Source organism: Simochromis diagramma, unplaced genomic scaffold, assembly GCF_900408965.1.
Source record: "Simochromis diagramma unplaced genomic scaffold, fSimDia1.1 OVJJ01000663.1, whole genome shotgun sequence".
NCBI classification, from domain to species: Eukaryota; Metazoa; Chordata; class Actinopteri; order Cichliformes; family Cichlidae; genus Simochromis; species Simochromis diagramma.
Genome location: NW_024387049.1, coordinates 330758 through 349417, shown reverse-complemented (window position 1 = coordinate 349417; position 18660 = coordinate 330758). Strand labels below are relative to the sequence as shown.

The 18660-nt window shown below is 41.0% G+C and overlaps 1 protein-coding gene across 2 annotated transcripts in view; it reads left to right on the top strand.

Annotated features, from left to right (window-relative positions):
* The first annotated feature begins 4198 nt into the window (after window positions 1-4198).
* ctnnd2b (catenin (cadherin-associated protein), delta 2b) overlaps window positions 4199-18660 on the top strand; it is a 224990-nt gene continuing 210528 nt past the window's right edge. The window contains exon 1 of one of the 2 annotated variants that reach the window (XM_040044969.1): window positions 4199-4514. The gene's annotated coding sequence lies outside the window, so the exon portion shown is untranslated. The remainder of the gene's footprint in view (window positions 4515-18660) is intronic. The other variant, XM_040044968.1, reaches the window with a different exon arrangement.

The window sequence follows — 18660 nt, the reverse complement described above, 5'->3', positions numbered from 1 at the left end:
ACGGACGTAGAGCAGTGCCTTGTATGAACCACTAAAAGAAACAGTTTCCTCTGCCTCTTTGGTTGCTTCAGTCCAAGCTACAACCTCTGAAACTGAAAAACTACAGCAAAACTAAGCTCTCTTTAGCCACTGACAGTGGCTTCAAAAGTTTGTCAATCCCCATAAACACACACAAAAACTTTACAGCTGACACAAAAAGCCATTTTGATTTCTATGGATATTTCTCCTTTTCATAAAAAAAACACATATGGGGTATACCAGCACATCATAAGGCTGACAAGTGTGTCAGCACCAGCAGTTGTAGCTGGTCATTGTCTTTTAGGCTGCACGTTTATGAATCAGAGTCACGGAACTGAACCGCTCAGCCATGTTTGTAGTGTTGGTGCCTTTTGGAATCGTGGAATTATGTGGCAAATAACTAATAATTATAGTGCAGTTTAACCTAACCAAGAAGTCTTTGCGACACTTTTGGTAGATAAAATTCTAGTATTTTATTAGTTTGTCATATAGCACTAATTACTGCTGTAATATTATTATTGTGCTGCCTTTTTCTAACATATGCACCCATACAGATCATTCAGGTCAAGTGAATTTCATTTATATGGTGCCATTTGACAACAATCAAACGAAGTGGGTTGACCGCGGGTTTTGACTCATCTTGCCACCGCCTTCAAACTGGAAAGAACCCATGTGAAAGTATTGTGGTTAAGTTAAATTCAATTTATTAACCTATCTTTAAGGTGCAGTGTAACAGGCAATGATGTGCATTTAATGTGACTCTGTTAATTTGAGCTTCCATGAAATGAATGTCTTATTTTATTCATACTTTATTTTGCAAATTTATTTGAGAATTAGGCCATTTAATTAAGATAGATTTTATGTTTTTGGTTGTAAAGATCCGGATGGAGATTTTTTTTTTATTCTGTATTTCTATTTTTCAGTTTTATTTTTCAAGACTTGGTTTATTGCCTTTTTCTTTGTAACTTGGCCTACTTTTTAAAGTTTTGTTAATATTTACATTTCTCTCTGCCTGTCTAGAACCGGCCCAGGCTGCCACACATTTTCATTCCAAAGGCCATGTAGATGCTAGCCATGTAAACTTAGCACGGACCTCAACTTCACTGAACACTTGTGGAATCAGCTTGGGCATGATGTTCATGCAAGAGTGACCAACACATCCACATTGGCTGACTTGTCATGACATTGGCGACAAATACTGATTGAAGACTGGGATGTCATCCCACAGCAGTGTGCAACAAACGCTGGTGACCAGTGAGGAGCAGGTGCCAGGCTTTTGTGGCCCTGTGTGGTTCTTCAACATACCACTGTGCCCTCTGTTTGTTAATGAATTAATAGTAAAATTGCCATTTCATTTCAATCATCCAATCCAACAAACCCCACCAAACAAGAGTCAATATTAGAATAAGCGGTTTTCAAGTGAAGCTCTTGTCTCACGTGCATCTTTTTTTAGTTTGTACCACTTAGCATCTCCAACACCACACTATTAACCCATCCACTCACACATCCTCACTACTAATAACACTGACTTTTTCTTTGTTTTATGTTGCTTTCATGTTTTTGAAGTATTTCAAGTATTTTTTTGACCTTTTCCCTGCATCTCACTCTTTTTCGCCACGGTTTCTGAGCCAGGTCGAGACAGTTTAAACAAACAGCTTATTAAAAATGTTTCCTGACTCTGACTGAAAGCTGTTTTTGATAGTGCTCTGTTTTTACACTCCAGCTCACACAGGTGTATGAAGTTTGGCTAATTAGACTTCTCCCCAGGAAAACGTAGCCGTGCAAAACAGCTGCACCAGCAAATGAGGAGCTTATTGATATGAGACAGCTCTCTGCAATTCACTTGCCTTTTAGAGATGTTCTCTTCTTGTTTTCCAATACTGTGAGTGAACGATCCCTTCAGTATTAACTATTGGCATTTTAAAGCTGGCTTATTAGCACACCTCAGTTTACATTTGAGACATACGCTTACTGTATAAAATCTAATACAGGAGAATATATTTTAAGAGCACTGTGGGCAAAGGTTTATTCTAGAAATTATGCAATCATGCAGAATCCATGGGAGCCATATTGGTTTATTATGCTTTCACAAAAGACTTTGTTGTTAATGATTAGGTCAAAGGACCAAACCATGGAAAACATGGAAAACAATGGAAATAATCCATTTTAGTCTCTCTCTGTAACTTTGAAGTATTTTTAAAAATGTATTGTTTGTTAATTAATGAATTTATTTATTAGGTCTGTGACCTACACAATGTGGGGCAAGTGGTTTTAATACAGTCAGAAAGCCAGTTTATTTTCCCTTAAATGGACCCACATAATCGGCCATGTACCACAGGTCTGCAAGCTGGCTGTAGTTAGCCATTACTTAAAAAGCCATCTCTTGACCCAGCGGTTTTAGCTAATTACGGGTCAATCTCCAACCTTCCTTTCATATCAAAAAAATGATTTGAAGAGTTTCAGTCATGTTTCAGAGCTCATCCCAGCACAGAAACAGCTTTAGTGAAGGTTACAAATGATCTTCTTGTGGCCTCTGACAGTGGACTCATCTCTGTGCTTGTCCTGCTAAACCTCAATGCAGCGTTCTATACTGTTGACCATAATATCCTATTACATCGATTAGAGCACGCTGTAGGTATTACAGGTACTGTGCTGCAGTGGTTTGTATCATATCTATCTAATTGACTCCAATTTGTTCATGTAAATGGAGAGTCCTCTTCACACACTAAGGTCAACTATGGTGTTCCACAGGGTTCAGTGCTAGGACCAATTCTGTTTACATTATACATGCTTCCCCTAGGCAGTATCATCAGAAGGCATAGCATACATTTTCACTGCTATGCAGATAACACCCAACTCTATCTATCCATGAAGCCAGATAACACACACCAATTAGTTAAACTGCAGGAATGTCTTAAAGACACAAAGACCTGGATGGCCGCTAACTTTCTGCTTCTTAATTCAGATCAAACTGAGGTTATTGTACTCTGCCCTGAAAATCTTAGAAATATAGTATCTAACCAGATTCTTACTCTGGATGGCATTACCTTGGCCTCCAGTAACACTGTCAGGAACCTTGGTGTGATTTTTGACCAAGACGTGTCCTTCAATGCACATATTAAATAAATATGTAAGACAGCTTTCTTCTTTGTGAAACATCTCTAAAATTAGAAATATCCTGTCTCAGAGTGACGCTGAAAAACTAGTTCATGCATTTATTACTTCCAGGCTGGACTACTGTAATTCATTATTATCAGGATGTCCTAAAAACTCCCTGAAAAGCCTTCAGCTAATCCAAAATGCTGCAGCAAGAGTGCTGACAGGGACTAGAAAGAGAGAGCATATTTCTCCTGTTTGGGCTTCCCTTCATTGGCTTCCTGTTAAATCCAGAATTGAATTCAAAATCCTGCTCCTCACATACAAGGTCTTAAATAATCAGGCCCCATCTTATCTCAGTGGCCCCATTAGTGCTCTCGCACTGCAGGCTTCCTTGTTGTTCCTACAATGGTATCTGTGTAAACAACTGAACAATATGAAGGTACAATTTTACAGATTAGGAAACCAAAATATACTTTATAAACCCTTACTTTGTTGTGCTGCAGCTTTTACCATCTATAATTTAATCATCTTTCCAATTTTTCTATAACCAAGGCAGCATTGACCTTGTTGTTTTACACTGGAAGTTCTTCAGTTATGGAAAATATGTTTTGTTTACTTTAATGAAAACAGTTAAACTTTTCTACAGTTGCAGCTTGTTGGGACTAATAACTTTCAGGCTTCAGGGTGCCAGTGGAAAGATTGTTTAAAGACATTTATGGAAATGCATAGAAAAATAAAAGCCAGTGTGAAATACATGGCAGTCTCTAGGGCTGTCTTCTACTCCCAAAATAGCCAACTCTTTAAATCAAGACACAAATGTGTAATAAGTGTCTTCGGCCTATTTAACAGAAAAAAAAGTGACCTTTTCTAGTGAAATATACTGTTAAAAGATAAAAGTACCTGCAGTAACATAAGTGAGACATGCTTGTCTCTTCCAGCTGCTGCTGCCTTTCCGTGGAACTTATCATCTCCATGTTGTAGTTCCTCTCATCACCAGTGGGTGTCGCTGCGGACTCTGGTACTCAAGCCGTCTGTCTGTCTGTCTAGCAAGGATAGGGTGATGTTGTATTGTGAACTGAGAGAGAGAGAGCGAGAGAGAGAGAGAGCACCTCTGCCGCTCTCCTTGCCTTCTCTCCTGTGCGCAGTGCTCCGGCCCGGCCGCTCCTTCCTTCCTTCCTCATTTCCTCCCCACAGCTGGCTGTCTCCTCTCTCGGATGCTGGTTGTGCCTTCTCCTTTCGCACTACCGCCGAGCAGGACCAAATACTTCGGAGGGGTGGAATGACTGACTACCTGTTTTGCATGGTCTGAATTTCGGGAAATTCGCACGTCGGAAAGGAGGGGAGTCAAGAGGGAAAAAAGGAGGCTCTCCATCCTCCCCGAGGGAATTTATTTTACAGTAAGCAGGCGCAATGTCATTCCAGAGTCCTCTTTCCGCTCGTCTCACACCTCCCATTTGTGCAAATGCCTAGAATTTTTTTTGTTTGTTGCTAGAGCATGGCAGCGTGCTGGGAATATGGCTGCATGTTGTATTGTGTGTGTGTGTGTCGAAGTGTGTGCCAGATGTTTGTTTGTTTTTTTGCTTTTTTGTGTCAGTTTATTCCGAGGCGTGGTGTGGATCGCGCGCGCGTGTGTGTGTCTGTTTTGCTTTTGGCATGATGCGATAAAGGGCTGTGGTGCGCTTGCATTGATCGTGGAGTGAAAATGGAACCCCCATATTTCAGCTTCACTCGCCGTCCATCCATCAGGCCGGGGAGTGTGGGGGTCGGAGGAGGGAGGGGGCTGGCTGATGTGAAAATGGTATTAAGCTACTTTCAGGCTGACCTAAATATGAGCGATGTTCTCGTGATTATCACGGGTGTCAGCGGCACATCGTGCGCCGGCTGCACCGTCTTTGTGTTGTCTTTGCAGAGCGATGCGTGTGGACGCTCCGTATTGTAGTTTCCCCCAGCCATCACTGAGGCATGTGGACGGATGAAGAGCACCTTGCTGCCTGCGTGCTCCATGTTGAGCACTAAAAGCACCACCACCACAGTGTGTTTTCTCGATCAGCCCCAGGCTGTTTCTCCAGCTCTCAACTGTGGAGTAATTAATGTCATTCATCACGTTGCCCCCCCCCCCAAAAAAAAAAAAAAATCAATGTGTTTCACCAGCTAACATCATAATGTTTGCTCCTGTCAGTTGTCTGTGGATTTCTGCTCTATGACCTGGCAGAAAGTGGGGTTTCCCACTGCCGGCTGAATTAGCCCCCACACAGCCTACCAGTACATCTCCAGCCACCAACGGCTGCATAGCCGTTTAGATCCCTAATCTAGGGCTAATTCCTGTGTTTTCTCTTATGGACTATAGGGCTTTCGCTCACTGATCCCCCTTGAAACTGAGAAGCTGGCTAGCCTCAATATAAGAAGTTTAATGTGATGGACATTAGGGGGTTAACCGGCAGAGCAGATAATGTAGGACAGGGAAATGTAACTTGTTGTCAGCAGGCTTATATCATTTTGGCAGTCATTGGTTCATGATGAGGAAGTGAGATATTGAGAAGGTGCAAGGGAAAAAAATCACCATTAGTTAGTAACAGTTATGTTTCCTGTCAGTGAACTATTCATCATGACACCGAACGAATGGAAAGGCTGACACTGTTGGCACTTGTACCAAGTGAAGTTATTTAGCCAATGTTTCTGTTAATGTTAGCATGTTAATGACTGTAAACCAGAGGAGTATGTCATCTTTGAGTTACATTTGGATGATTTGAGAACAGCAATAATGTTACTTTTTTCTAAATAGGGACTGCAAAGGGTGTGGCAAAAAATACATGACAAAAATACACTTACATCATCCAGTTTTTGTTTGCAGGTCTGACGTCATTACCCATTGAAAAATAAAAATAATTATTTGTGAAATTTAGATTTTTAAATGAGCATTTTTATGATACACTATAGAGTGTGTTTTCAGCTGCATCAAACAGAACAACGTGTTGTCTGCAGCTGCATTTACCTTTAAGATTATGCTAAGTTACAAGATTAATTGCTGGAGTTATGACAGTAAAAATTCAATTCAATTCAATTTTATTTATATAGCGCCAAATCACAACAAAAGTCGCCTCAAGGCGCTTCATAAAAAATAAAAATGTAGAGTAGCACATGTCTGTGGGAAGTACTTTAAAGGGAAACAAACTTTGTTTGGAAACCATTTTTGGTTTGGAAAAGAAGTGCATTTTCTGATGACCTGTTACCTCTCAGTGGGCCCAGTCCACCAATACACAAGTCCATTCTAATAATAACAGTTTTCTAACCGTAACCAGAAGCCACAACTAGTAATTAGTAAACTTCAAATAGTTGAAAGACTGGAAAAGGGGGGAAACTGCTGGCTGGATTATGCAAATCTAACATGATCTGCCTCACCTGTGCACTGAAAACCCTTAAATTAACCTTGTAAAAAACTGAGGTTTAAGCAGCCTTTTGGGGGGAATTTTTTAATGGCCAGCTGCAGTGACTATTGGGGTCAGTTCAGTTTTAGTTATACAGCACCTGATCACAACAACAGTTGCCTCAAGGAACTTTTAATTGTAAGGTAAAGACCCAATAAAAACAAAGAGAAAATCCCATTAATCAGTTGATTCTCCTTTGACCAAACACTTGGCAACAGTGGGAAGGAAAAACTCCCTTTTAAAAGGAAGAAACCTCAAGCACTTTTATTTTGAAAGTTCACTTGCTGTGAAGTACTTCTTCCCTATGGTCCAACCTACTCCATCCAACCTTCCAACTTCTTAGACTGGTGTCTAAGAAGTTCTTATCTGAGTTTGTACTGTAGTAGTTATTTAGTGGTTTTTAATCAAAGCTACAGAGAACAAGGATTAATATCGAGAGCTGCAGTTTGTAATGGTGGAGTGCGAGGTCATCTGCAGAATGAGAGACTTGCTAAAGATTGTATTGCTTATGTATTGACTGTCAGAAAGTACTTTGCAAAAATATTTGCAAAAAATTGTCTTGCACCTTGCATCTCCTGCAAGAGTACAACCTGGCCAGGTCACCAGCTGCAGGGAGCCAAGATGATAAAAAAGTTCCATTTCAAACATCTAGCAACATTTCATACTGATCTCATGACCCCTCGGGGGGTCCCAACATCCAGGTTTGGAACCAGTGACTTACCAGAAGTGACCTCGTAAAGCTTTATAGATATCATTATCATGTTGCAGCTCTGGTATGAGCATGATTACAGTTTCAGCTCCTTGTCTCCAGTATTCATTTGGTCCGGCAGAGTGCTCACACAAACAGCTTGTGTTTACTGACTGCTACAAGCCAGATTTAACACTCTCAGGTGAACCTGCCAGCCACTGTTCTCGTCACACAACATTTAACTGATCAAAGAGCTTCTTTTTCCAAAATGTTCTATTTCCTGAACACGCTGAGCGACATTACAGTCTTCCGAGTGCATTCACCTGCCACTCTGAGATATAATAGCATACCTCCAACACACCACGCCTTCCCCTTCAGTGCCCCTAACCCCCCCCCCCCCGTCGTTTCTCTGCCTAATTGCTAAAGATTCATGGTGGATAGTCAAGCCGTAAAGTCTGTAAAGTGATTGACTCTGCCACGGCTCAGAAAAGTAAGAGCCCGTTATCGTCCTCGGCTACTGCAGCCTCAACAGGCTTCTTTAAGGTTTTATATTCAGATGATGATGCATGTGATGTGGACAAACTTTTAATAACCTCATACTGACCGATCCAACACACGAATTACTGCTTCCTGTGCAAGACTCAAAATCAAACGATTTCCCTAACTGAGCTCAAGTTACAGATTTATGAATATGATTTGAATACTTACCAAACATGATTTGGTAAGTATTCCTCAGAGATTTGTTCCGATTGTGCAAAATACTGTTTTTACAAAATGTATTTGAGCTAATAGTAATAATCAAGGGGCATTTGAATTTAGGTTTTGTTTTTTCGTATAAAAACATTTTCAGTGCCATTAAAGAATCTTTTTCTTTTTTTATATTCAGCAGCAGTAGTCAGCAATAACCGTAGCCTGTATGTGTCACTTTCGGCCTTGTGGCTTGCTCGTTCAGTCTGAACAAACTCGAGTTAATATTTGCTTCAGACAAATATCTGTATCAATGTTTTACGGAAAGGTTCAGCACTGGCTGGGGAAAGGCCGAGGATCGGCCATGGGCCTGTCAAAGACCAGCCAGCCGTTTTAAGTGGCTGTATCTGTCGGGCACAGGTGAACCAGGCTGTCTGTCACCCCGGTGGGATCTGTGCGAGCCTAAATGTAATGTTCCCAGGTATTAGCAAATTTACATGCTGTTATAGGTGGTGACAGTCACAAAAGCGAGATCTAAGTTAAAACATTGCGTAACCTAAATAGACTTATTAGACTGGTCCTTATTCGGTGACACTCAGCACTTTAAAGTGTGAGTATTCACAGCATTCTGAGGCAGTTCATTCAAAATTTGACTTGTCCAGAGCTCAACATAAAGTATGGGATGTGGATTGGTTCTTATATAGTGCCTTTCTACTCAATTGAGCACTCAAAGCACTTTCTACCGCAAATCACACAGTGTTTTTATCTATGCCTAAACGCTTTCTCACAGTTGCATACGCACTTGTGCAAGAAGGCATGTGGGCTGGGAGGCTCAGGGATCAATCCACCGACCTTCCAAATGGAAAAGGACCCGCTCTACCACCAGAGCCACAGCTGCCCCTTCAGTGATGAAATTACAGAGAAAAAAAGGTCTTCAATTTTTATTAGACATATTATACATACACTATATAATAGCATATAGGGTTTTGACAAATAATTCATTAGAATAAAACATCGTATGACCTACTTTTGCAGGTGCATTACTATATTATCATTTCTCTTGCCTCTATAGTGATATTATGTAAGATTTACAGATAAAATACTAATGTCCTCTTCAGATTCTTGACATTATTATGTAATTATTATAGTGACTAATTGTCAACAAAGGCAAAATATCTCACTTGTGCATTATCATGTCCATACCACAGGGCAGCTCTCTTCCTCTGGCTATTAATTTCATAGCCATCATTACAGTAATAACATGATGTAAAATTGGCATACAGGGAAAACTGAGCTATGAATTGTAGGTAAAGTCTTCACTATCTACATCCATTGTCCTAACCAGATAATCTCTGTTGATAACCTTGTTCTGAAAAAGAGAGAGACATGGACACAGAGAGAGAGAAGAGAGAGAGAGATTGTGTTGCCAGGTCATTGTATTCCAATCATGGCAGTATCTGATTCATATCACACAGCAGGCTCCCCCTCCCACCATCAGTGTGTAGATGGAGAGATAGGTTGCCTGGTCAACAACCTCTTTATTGTGTGAACCACTCAGAGCAGAAACACAGCAGGAGATGCAAGAAGCAGGACAAGGTGCCAACACCATGGGCAGCATTTTGTAAAACCTGGTTAAAGAACAAATGAAACTAAAGCAATAAAAAAAAAAAAAAAGAAACGAAGAATTATTTAACAAAGTTAACAAATATATCAAACATCAACGATTGCCACTATGACTTTGTGTTCTCAGGGGAAAGTGAAAGAAATTCATGTACAGTGAGATAAAAACCCCTCTCACCCCAACCGGTCGCAGCAGATGGCCCCGCCCCTCCCTGAGCCTGGTTCTGCCGGAGGTTTCTTCCTGTTAAAAGGGAGTTTTTCCTCCCCGCTGTCCCTAAAGTTCTTCGCTCATAGGGGGTCATATGATTGTTTGGTTTTTCTCTGTATGTATTATTGTAGGGTCTGTAGAGTCTGTAGGCGCTGTAGAAATAAAATTGATTTGAAATTGAAAAATCCTTCAAGAAAATGTTACAAATTATATGTCTCTTTGTAGTTTTTTGGTTGTTTTTAGCATGACCTTTAATACTGACCTGATCTTCTTTACAGAGATATTTAATGACATCTCGTCAGTTAAATTCTCATATCCACACACATTTGCAGGTGATAGGCTTCTCTTGTGCCAGTCCTTTGCCTTAACTTTTCCAAATATTCAGCTCATTTATCTATCTATCTATTATGTATTTATTACCAGTTTCCAGTACTGGATAAGTCATTAAGTTCTCAGAAATCTCATTCACACCCACGCATTTTAGTGAACTTTCACAAGACAGTGAAATATTTCTAAAAAAAATCTTCTGTCCAGACTTTTATACTATCACTCATGCCTGGGAATCACTCTTAGGGTTTTCGATTTAAGTATTTCACAGCCCACATTTAAGTTAATGCTTTCAGCTTTTTTTTATTTAATTCAAATATTTGAACACACACAACATCCCACTGACCAAAGTGTTAAGGCTGAGGTTTAAAAATGCGACATTGTGAAGGTCTCCTTTGAATTTACCTGTATTTACAAGGACGAGAACCCAGATTAGTGAGTGAAGAACTCAACTTTGAGTGTATCTAAATGGAAACACTCACGGAAATTTGCAGTGCCGCTGTTGACATTTGCTGTTTGGACACCCGTGTGAGCACCTGCAGCACAGCTTGGGCGTTTAACTGAACGACTACCAACCATATCCTCTCTTTGCAGCTTTCACTCATGGGTTGGACTGGTTCGCTAATGGATGATGGCAAATAACAGCTGCACTTTGCTCTCCTGTCTTAGGTACTGAGTGGTTTTCTCTTCTCCTCTGCTTTAAGAGGGGAGAGGAGCAGAACAGTCGCTACATGAAGAGGGTAATGGCTGTTTGTCAAATGCGTCATTCTTTCACCTGAGTTTTGTTCATTTTACCTGATGGTCGAGTGTTTCAGCTGCAAAAGTCTCCTAGCAAAATTGCTTTGCACCTACATTTGCTGTGGCTCCCATCTGGTTGTGAACTGAAAAGACATTTTAGAGAAAAAGCAACCATGGCTGTGAATATGTGCTCAGTTAAACAATGACATTTAGTTCAATTTAGTAACCACATGGAGCAAGCCGCAGCCTGCTCAGCCAGAAGGCCATCGCACTACTTTTTAATCACTGCAGCACATTAGCAAATTAATGAGTAATGGATAAATGAGAGGCATCTTTCATCTCTGTGTTAAGCCAAGTTGGGGCCAGTGCTCTCATCATTGTTTCAACGAGTCCACCGTTCTCTTTGTGTCTGGCAAAGCTCAGACCTTGTATTTCCCTCTGCACCGAGGGAAACAATAATACTCCTAATCCACCTTTCACTGCATTGCTCACCCAATCAATCCCCCACGGAGTAAAACGCCGGCAAATCGTGGTTGCCGAGTTGTGGTTGCTGTGGCAACATGGACTCGGGTTTTTCTGTGATGTCAGCCAGGTACTGCGTGGCAGTTTGTGCTCTAACAAGGCAGACCCTTGTTGGGGATAATGAGCAAGACTCTGCTGTCATGGCGATGACTCTTTTTGTGCGTGAGGGGAGGTCAGCGAGGGGCGACTCCCAATTAGCTTGGAGTGTGTGAGGGAGACAGTGAGTAGGTGGGTGGGAGAGTTGCCCCCCTGGACTTTGCTGTTTTATGTTGCGTGTGAAATGTACTTTTTGGCAATATGTTTAACAATGCTAAAAAATATTTATCATAATGGTTGTGGGCTTTGAAATGGTTGTTTTAACAGTGAGATTAGAAAAGACTTCTGTTCAGCCTGTAGTAGAGTGAACAGAAGGCTCTTACCTTGTTAGTTCATTCATAGTTAGTTCCAATACATTTGAAGTAAAACGCAGTCCAATGAGCACCACAGGTGGGATTAATGGTATTGTTAACCTGCCTTCAAGCATCCTTAATTTGTGACCGTGACAGGGTAGTGTTCAATTTTTTTTTCTTTTTTTTTAAATAAAAAAATTATTTTAAGTTACAACAGCATGTTAATACAAAACTTTGAATATACAATACTTTGCTGTTCAGTATTTACAATACCCCAAAAGATAACAGAAAGAGAGGAGAAGAAAAACAAACAAAAAACAAAACAAAGCAAAACACAAATATAAAAATAAAATGTATAAGGGACACTCAGTGTACAGTTAACCACAACAGTGATATAGAGATTTGGTATCAGATAAGGTGGTTTTTAAATTTTAAAAACATTTTAAATATTTCCATGTATGTTAGAAATGGCTGCCACGCCTTAAGAAATTTGGTGGTTGAACCTGCCAGTGTATATCTCATCTTTACCAAATGCAAAAACCTCATGAGCAAGCCACTGTTCATGTGTGGGAGGAGCTTCCTGTTTCCATCCTAAAAGTACAAGGTGCCTTAATGAGTGAAGCAAAGGCAATAGAACTCGAATCGTATTTTGAGAAAGTGACGTTTTGAGGTATCACTCCAAAGATAGCCATTAGAGCAGAAGGATCAAATGTAACGTTATGTATCTCTGAAAAGGTATTAAATATAGAGACCCAATAGTTATGAGTGTTCACTTGTTTTTGACACCACCAAGCCTAATGAACAACAGATGAAAGAACAGGACCTGGTTTTCCACTGCTCTGCTCCCCCTTATGGAAAAATACCCCAAAAGATAATGGGATGCATCAGTGTGGACAGTATTCAGAAAGAAATATTAGCATCTAATCATTGTTTAGGGAGAACCTAATGCCCGAGTCTTTCTGATTCTGATTCTGATTCCCCTCCCTGGTTAGGCTGGAGTCAGTGTGTAACTAGCTGAGAAAAAGATTGAGAATTCTGTCTGATATCAGGCTCATTTTTGTGCTAATTCAAGTCCCAACCAAATGCACAACAGCTAACAAGTGATATTCCACATTTACAGTCAACCTATTTAAAGAAATTATCATAGTTTGTTCTAGTTTGAATTTGCTGCATCACAGAAAAATGCTATTACGTTATATTGCATGGAAGATTTAGTAAATAACGCATCATCACTTGATTTTGAACCGGGCGTCAGGGTTTCTGACTGCAGAAAACAAGAGAAGTAAACTTGTCTTCCCAGTCGATGTCCATTTCATTTCAATTTTTTCTTCGGGGCGGGAGGGGGGGGGGGGGGGGTTAAATTATTGCATGCTCATATTCTGCCCTCTGTTTACCCTCCACTGCACACTCACACACATAAAGGCAGTGATGCTCTATTGTCCCAACAAAGGAAGCAGCTCTTGTCTCGTGTTTACCCACATGTAATTTAGATTTAGATTGCGTGCCCTCACTTCTTTGCATGTGTGTGTTGTTGTGTTTTTTTGACTCGGTGGGCGTTGAAGGACCGTCGACTGCAGCCTGACAGGCGCTCTTTGTTCTCACTCTTACGAGTAAGTGGGCCTTACATAATTACGAATGAGCTTTCTATCTTTAATGCTGCCGGGAGAAAGCATGCAAAGCTTTTGGAGCTGTAAAGCTAAAAATATTAATAATTAAAAAAATGACACATTGTGGTCAAACACCCATTCAACACTTATCACCCTGTTGAGAGCAGTTCTCACTCTGCTTTACTCCACCACCTGGGTTCTTTGGAAGCGGCAGAGGATATATGCATACTGACTTTTCACGTGTTAAATCAGTGCTGTTACAGAGGATGTTCCTGCCCCCCCCCCCTTTTTTCTTATTGTTACTTTTTTTGTGTGCTCCTAATGGCTTTTGTTGGTGAATAAACACTGTAGGTTGTCCCAACCACTCCACCTTCCACTCCTCCATTGCTTAGTTTCATTTTTTGCTGACAGTGTGGTTTGTGTGGGGTCTGTTACAGACTGCACGGTGTCAGTGCATGCTCTCGCTTCAGGCTGTGTCCTTGATTATTTTGTGACCGATAACGCTTTCGATGTGCTGCAAAGGAAAAAAAAAATCCCCTTAAGTGGCTATTAAATGCCATAAAAAAAATGACCACACCACCAATTAAATGCGCCGAGGATGAAAAGCAAAGGAGTTCTTCAAAAATGGAGGGCAGTGTTATCTGTTCTCTTTCTGACAGTTTTTATGTCCTAAGCATTTTTTAAACTTTAAAGGGCATTTTGGTGCCCCGAGTGCTCATTAATTTCGAACCCTTTGCCAGCAGTTGCTTGCCTGCAGTTTTCTAAGAGTGTGTGTGTGTGTGTGTGTCTGTGTGTGTGTACACGTGTGGTAGAGGAAGTGGCGTCTGGCCAGTTGGGTGCTGCTTTGTCTGGCTTTAATGCCTCTTCATTCACTGTACTCACATCCAGCCAGCGCCCTGACAGTCACTAATCTCCTCTTTATCTTAAAGGTTTGCTCAGCACTTCGGCGTCCCATTCAGGCAGCAAACCAAAGATTTGAGGCAGCAGTGTGGACCTCCATGTTGATAGATCTACTCTGTTCTTTAAAGTAGTGAGGTTGGAAAAGCTCCAACCTAGCCGTAGTAGCGTTTTTCTCTGTATCCAGAGTTAATCCCAGATAGTGGATACATTTGGGCCTAATCTGGGCTACTTTTACCATGACAGGCACGGTATTGGCAAATGTTCTGTAGGCCAGACATGACCTCAAATGTCACAATGCCCATCTGGCCTTTATGAAACGGACATGTGGTTGAGTTGCAGGCTGACCCAACACTGTTAGGCAAGGCCAAATGTAGCACAAAGAAAACTGCATATGTAGGCCACACTTCAGCTGAACCCTCATCGCGTTCTAGAAAGTCTGGGTATCTTTGTGATGTGTGTGGCTCGTACCTGTGGCTTATGCTCATAGGCAAAAGCCATTTTATTCACACACAAGTGCATCCATAATGAACAGTTGTGGGGTAGCTCAGATAATGCAGTGCACAGCTATTTGGAGAGGATGGGTGGTGGACTGACAATGCTTAAATGCACGGTCAGACAGCCACCAGTTTGTCCCAAACTATATCTAAAAATAGTATTTTACAAAGACACAACAGCATTGCACAGGTTGCTGTTGCAACCGTGTTCTCTCTGTGAGCCGACTTGCAATTGTTACATGCATTCCCAGTATATTTGCTACTGCTACTCCCAGTTGTTCCCAAACACTGAACTATTTCAGAAAATGTTCATTGTTGCTTAAGGGCTATGTATCTACTGTCTACGGTGAAGCCCTTGGGAAGCACAAAGACTGATAAATTGCCCAAAGGGATGTCACTTGAGTCATCGTTTTTGTGATTACAAGTTTGAAATGTGGATGTGAAGTAGAAAAGAGTAAAGTTACCTCACCTCTGCTTCAAGCAAGCACCTGGAGGCTGGCATAATAAGTTTTTGGCTGTCAAGCTGCATTGTGTTAATGTAATGTTATTATTGTCAGTTACTGTTTCAGCTTTCAGCAGTTTTGAAAACATGATTACTGAGAAAAACTGGTTACTCTTTGCAATGCTGCTTTCCTTTAGCAGACAGGCAAAACTGTAGCAAGGGTTCCTTAGGTCAACGTGCAAGACTTGACTGCCCACCTCTGCGCTTCGACGTCACCGAGTTGTCAGTCTCTGCGCAGGTCTTCCAAAGTGCACGAGTCCAGTGCCACTGAGACCACTCCGCATGTCCATCTACAACCCATGTACAACAGTGCAACAAGTTTATTTTGTGTGTGCATGCGGTTGTTTAACAGAATAAGCACATTGAACTCTTAAATATACACAGATTCTAATACTCATAAACTTAAGAGTTAATCCATTACAAATACATAAAAGCATGTATTGGTTTGTGGAAGCCGCCATGTTGCCCTGCCATCTTTATTATAGTGCCCAAGATGGCATCATGTTTATGTATGGAATAGTAGTGATACAATAGCTATATCAAGCTATATAGTTTATGTCTTCCATATTTCCAACTATATCCATAATCACATACTGTGTATGCTACCATTGTATATAGTGTATTATCTTACTTTTTTTCATTGATCGTACTTACAGGGAGTGCAGAATTATTAGGCAAGTTGTATTTTTGAGGAATAATTTTATTATTGAACAACAACCATGTTCTCAATGAACCCAAAAAACTCATTAATATCAAAGCTGAATGTTTTTGGAAGTAGTTTTTAGTTTGTTTTTAGTTTTAGCTATTTTAGGGGGATATCTGTGTGTGCAGGTGACTATTACTGTGCATAATTATTAGGCAACTTAACAAAAAACATATATATACCCATTTCAATTATTTATTTTCACCAGTGAAACCAATATAACATCTCCACATTCACAAATATACGTTTCTGACATTCAAAAACAAAACAAACAAATCAGCGACCAATATAGCCACCTTTCTTTGCAAGGACACTCAAAAGCCTGCCATCCATGGATTCTGTCAGTGTTTTGATCTGTTCACCATCAACATTGCGTGCAGCAGCAACCACAGCCTCCCAGACACTGTTCAGAGAGGTGTACTGTTTTCCCTCCTTGTAAATCTCACATTTGATGATGGACCACAGGTTCTCAATGGGGTTCAGATCAGGTGAACAAGGAGGCCATGTCATTAGTTTTTCTTCTTTTATACCCTTTCTTGCCAGCCACGCTGTGGAGTACTTGGACGCGTGTGATGGAGCATTGTCCTGCATGAAAATCATGTTTTTCTTGAAGGATGCAGACTTCTTCCTGTACCACTGCTTGAAGAAGGTGTCTTCCAGAAACTGGCAGTAGGACTGGGAGTTGAGCTTGACTCCATCCTCAACCCGAAAAGGCCCCACAAGCTCATCTTTGATGATACCAGCACAAACCAGTACTACACCTCCACCTTGCTGGCGTCTGAGTCGGACTGGAGCTCTCTGCCCTTTACCAATCCAGCCACGGGCCCATCCATCTGGCCCATCAAGACTCACTCTCATTTCATCAGTCCATAAAACCTTAGAAAAATCAGTCTTGAGATATTTCTTGGCCCAGTCTTGACATTTCAGCTTGTGTGTCTTGTTCAGTGGTGGTCGTCTTTCAGCCTTTCTTACCTTGGCCATGTCTCTGAGTATTGCACACCTTGTGCTTTTGGGCACTCCAGTGATGTTGCAGCTCTGAAATATGGCCAAACTGATGGCAAGTGGCATCTTGGCAGCTGCATGCTTGACTTTTCTCAGTTCATGGGCAGTTATTTTGCGCCTTGATTTTTCCACACGCTTCTTGCGACCCTGTTGACTATTTTGAATGAAACGCTTGATTGTTCGATGATCACGCTTCAGAAGCTTTGCAATTTTGAGACTGCTGCATCCCTCTGCAAGATATCTCACTATTTTTGACTTTTCTGAGCCTGTCAAGTCCTTCTTTTGACCCATTTTGCCAAAGGAAAGGAAGTTGCCTAATAATTATGCACACCTGATATAGGGTGTTGATGTCATTAGACCACACCCCTTCTCATTACAGAGATGCACATCACCTAATATGCTTAATTGGTAGTAGGCTTTCGAGCCTATACAGCTTGGAGTAAGACAACATGCATGAAGAGGATGAAAATACTCATTTGCCTAATAATTCTGCACTCCCTGTATTTGTATTTTTGTATTTCCTTCTGATATCTGTACCTGAGCTGAGGTGACGCAAAAATTTCCCCGTTGTGGGATCAATAAAGTCTTATCTTATCTTATCTTATCTTATGTCATAAGAGAGCAACCACATACGCTAGATATAACTTATTGTCAGCAGATTAGAGGCCTGACCCTCATGTCTCCAGACAGCTGACAATTGAACATAACGTGAGTCATCAGGTTTACTGATCTATCAGTCATTGCCATTAATGAATGGCTTGGTACGCTCACACCGAACAACCAGAATGAAGACAAAATTGTAATACAATTGTGTTTTTCCCCCCTCTGGATATTATTTTTATTTTGCTGGAAACATTAAGAGGGGTAATTAGCTGTAAAGGTCTTGTTATGGGAGGTTTAGATGCAAAACAAGCAGTGCAAATAATGAGAATGCTGTTTCCAGTCAGTGCCCGTGAAAGTCGTCCCTCCCCACCCCTCCAGCTCACGTGGCCACACCCGCGCTGTTAGTGCAGTGCTCTGGATTTGGGATTGGCTGAAATGAGTGTTGTCATTGATCAGCCTGGCCAGAGAAGCACACAGGAGCAATCAATAGAGGACCACCTTAGCCAACCATTTAGTGAATGAGCCGGCTATATGTAAGCTAAAATCCAATTCACATTTTAATAACAGTAATGTTTTTCCATCATCATATTTTTACGTTCGAGGTTATATTTAACCCCGACTCTTTGGGAATTTGGAAACTGATTAGAATGCAGATCAGACTTTTTAAAGATTTTCATCGGCACATCTGAGACAAAGCAGAGACTGAAGTATTTTAAACAGCTTTGAAGACAGAGAATAAACAGGACATTTGCAACTGGGAAACAGATGTAAATGAAGTGAATCAGCTATCAGACACTCTGTTTGCTAGACAAAATAAATAAGACCATTATGCTCCTTACTACCCAGAATGTGCTCCTGACTGCAACTCCAAGGAAATATTTTTTCTCAGACCTTTTAAGTTTGACTAATAGGGATTAGTCAGGTTGAGCTAAGCGTCTCACTAATGACTAAGTATTGTGTCTGACTGAGAGACGAAGAGACTTTGCAGTTTATTGGCTAAGGGTCAATTCCCACCGAGATTTTCGCTCAGCTGGCTAACATACTGCACACCATGTGCTTCAATATGTGAGTTAGAGCTGGGAATTCCGTGTTTGTACTCCTCTCGGCTGCTATAGTAACAAAAAGACA